The 3,609-nt window shown below is 37.4% G+C and overlaps 1 pseudogene across 1 annotated transcript; it reads right to left on the bottom strand.

The window, feature by feature from the left end:
• Positions 1 to 647: 647 nt before the first annotated feature.
• Positions 648 to 3,308, bottom strand: LOC111302014 (scarecrow-like protein 3 pseudogene; annotated as a pseudogene). Its single transcript, XR_016327095.1, has one exon. The product of XR_016327095.1 is annotated as a scarecrow-like protein 3 pseudogene (transcript).
• Positions 3,309 to 3,609: the final 301 nt, after the last annotated feature.

Genomic DNA, 3,609 nt, shown 5'->3' on the forward strand with positions numbered 1-3,609 from the left:
ATTTTTTTCAGATTCAACTATAACCACAAATTTTTAATGGTTGCTTTTGCTAGCTGGATGCTATCATGCCTGTGTGCCCAAAAGTGATCAATACTCAGGGCCGATTAAAGCAGCATGCGTCCAAAAATGTTGGAAAGATTGCTATCCCAACGCTGCTATAGAAACTGGGAAGATGTTTGGCCGACTGCTTAAACCTTGATTATTCATTGTCAAAGGAATTTCAGTTTGTTGCAATTAAGAGATGATCATTACACATGAAACTCAAATGTTTTTCATTGTTTTTCGTTTGTAATTGTTATCTCATTTTTGTTTCGTATTGCAATTGTAGATGCTAATGTTTGGTGATGAGTTTGTTTCAGGTTATAAAGTTCCTCCATAGGCATAAAACTGGAGATATACAGGAGAGCCTGCTGCTAGACTCTCAAAAGAAAAAAAAAAGTTACCTGCTATATATCTTGCATTTTCTTTCGGATGCAAGAATAGTGAGAAAACAAGCAACTGTAAGAACACCAAAAAATGTTTTCACTCGTTTCGAGAGTGAGAACTTGCAGAGATTCATTAGGAGCAGAAGTTGCAGGCTGATATTGCATAGAAAATAATTCAGGACATAGTGTCTAGTTTCAAGCATTTCAAGCTTCCTGGTTGACTGATCTGTTTAAATCTCATCAAACTTTCATTTCATCATGCTGAGAAACAAAGACAGAGAGCAAGATAACTAACCGTACATGCACTCAAAAGTTAAGATTTAACCACTACACGCTAAATATCAGTATTGAGTTTCCTTAGATGAAAACTAAATGTAAAGTTACCAGGGGAATTTCACCCAAGACTAGGATTATATGGGGGGTGCTTTCTAATCATTCTAAAAGTATGCACTAAAAGATGAACAAAATCCTTTTGATTTCATTTGACAAAATGAAAGTAAAAGCTCAGATACCGGGAACCTACATGTTTCCATAGTTTACTTCCTACACCTCCAAGCAGTTATTGAAAAAAGTGGTCGATCTTGCCAGCAAATTAATACACATCCATTCTCTTCCTTCATTTTATACCCATCACAGTTATAAACTTGCAACAATCTCCTTGCCTGCAACATGCCATGGTAACTCAAAGGAACATTTCCAAAGCTGGCCAAATCAAGCCTTCGAATCCACCTCCCCAGCTTTTCATGTCTCTCCTTCCTCTCAGCTCCTTCACAGGCTATTATGTTCTTTATTTCCTCACCAAAAAGCATCTTTTCCACTTTAAGTCTCTCCAAAGATGCTCTTGAGATGGTAGACTCCAAACAATCAAACAATGCTGCATAAGAGTAAAGAGATTCTAATAGCCTTTCCATTAGAGTAGATCCATTATGATTAGAATCTTGTTCTGTTACCACCATGAGTTTAGGTGACAAACCCCATAATGCATTAAGAAAGCTATCCATCTTCACTGAAGCAGTTGAAGACAGTGGTGATGATGAAGCCGAATCAGGGCTACGGCTATATCCATTAACCATATCTTTTTCAAGCAACTCTGCTAAAGCGCTCTGGTTCATTTGGAAGGCTCTTTGCAAGTGAATTCCATTCAAATTCTTTGATGCTAATGGTGATTTCTTCCGAAGGAGTTCATCATCATAAGCCAAAAGGGAATGCAGTTGGAGAACAGAACTGATTGCCAAAGCCTCCCCAGTTTTAACACACAATTTCTCAATGTCAAGATTCTCTAATTTGCTAACAATGGGATTAAACTGAAATGGGATGTCCAATTTCTCAGCTTCTTCAGTCAATCTATGAGCCATTTGATCCAAGACTTCTTTCTGTTGATGAATCCCGGTAATTCTCAAATGTGGTGGGCCTTCTGGTCTTGCACTCAGAGCTTGAATAAGTGCAATCCACTGTGCAGGTTCAGCTGCATTGAGATCAATTACATGAACCATCTTCTCACCTTCCATTGCTTCAATTATAGCTTGGTTAGTAAGAACAAAGGCCACCTTCAAAAAGGGGAACATCTCAAAAAACAGTTTCCGAACAAGGATTTCTTCTGAAAACAAAGTTATCCTTGTGGAATTGAGGGCCTTGTGGAGACCAGGCCAGGCTTTTAGGATTCTATCAGCGAGCGCCTCAGTAAAGTATGCAGCCATTCTCTGCATAGTATCACCATCAGGAGAAGCAAGTTGGGATATTTGCTCGAGGGCAATATTTGCATTTTCGAGGCTACCCGTTGCTATATGATTAGCACAAGTGATCAACAAATGAATCAAATATAAACCCCTTTCTTCAGATTTTAGCTCTTTAAGCCATGGATATGGTGATCCAAAGTTGGGCGAGAGTGACATCATGGAGAAAACTTGGAGAGGAGATGATGTTACAGACGATGATTCGTCTTGAAACATTGGCAACGTCAGAAGAAAAAGACTTGAAGTTTTTGGATATAAGACGCAAAACTATACTACAATTGCCAAAAGACAATGTATGCTATAAAAAGTTCTGGTCTTTTCTCAGGAGAAAATATCAAACTTGAATGCAATATTCAAATTTTCATGAACTCAAATACCAGAAGATAGTGAACATTCACAAGATTTGACCCAAAAAAAAGAAAAAAAAAATTAGAGCATTTTTTATGCCAAAAATTAGAAGTCTAAGAAAAGCATCAGATCAAATATCCAAAGAGAAAAGGATAAATAGGTCTAAGAAATGGAAGGGTTAGGATCTAAGAGAAAAATGTAACACAACCCCAATTGTCTTCTGGAAAAAACAATGAAAGATAAATTCTTTCAAAAGACAAGTTCATGAAAGTATCAATTCATACAAATTTCAAAAGAAAAGAAAAAGCTGCAACATTAGTAGAAGAGGGGGAAAAAATGAATACCAATAGACCAGCCTAGTAATAACAGCAGAAGGGTTGAGCCAAATCCTTACTGGGTTTTGCAATTGATCAAGAGCCCAAATGAAAGTACATAAAGATTCCCAAGATTTGAATCTGTAATTCAAGCTCCTTTGAAAAAAGCCTTCCCTTTTTCTGGGTTATAGTTTTTTTTTTTTTTAATCTCTGGAGTCTGGTTTATGAAAAAAGAAGACAGTAAAAAATGGGTTTCAAAACCTCAATTAAAAAGCTCGAGTATTGTAAAGGAGGGGGTGAAGGAAGGTTTTGTCGTTTAATGATTTGTTGTCGTTCCCTCTTTCAGTGTAATATGGAATTTCATGAGAAGTTGAGCCTTTCTCTCTCTGTAGAAACTTTGCCAACATGCTACTGTTTTTGTCTTGGCATAAGGTGGATAGGGAATCAGGAGGTGGCCTCTCAACATCCCTTTCCTTTCACATATTCCCAAAGGTTAGATGAAGCCAAACATGCCCTAACAAAGACAAAACAATTCCCTCAGTTTTGTTTTGTTTCCAAGTGGGGTAAGCGTGGGAATTGCAAGAAAGCTGTCCGAAGTGCTTCCAAAACGTGGTTTTGTTTTGTTTTGTTTTCAAACCCAATGACCATACAATTGGCATTATCTTCTTATATTAAGACAAAGAGACAAGGAAGTTAAAGAAACATCCAAAAGTAGATGGTACACTTATGGAGTCTTGGGTGGGGAATTGTTGAAACTGAAATCCACCAGAACTCCTTCAATATATTTCA

The sequence above is a fragment of the Durio zibethinus genome, chromosome 13, assembly GCF_047325235.1.
Source record: "Durio zibethinus cultivar Kanyao isolate XHJ-2024 chromosome 13, ASM4732523v1, whole genome shotgun sequence".
NCBI lineage: Eukaryota > Viridiplantae > Streptophyta > Magnoliopsida > Malvales > Malvaceae > Durio > Durio zibethinus.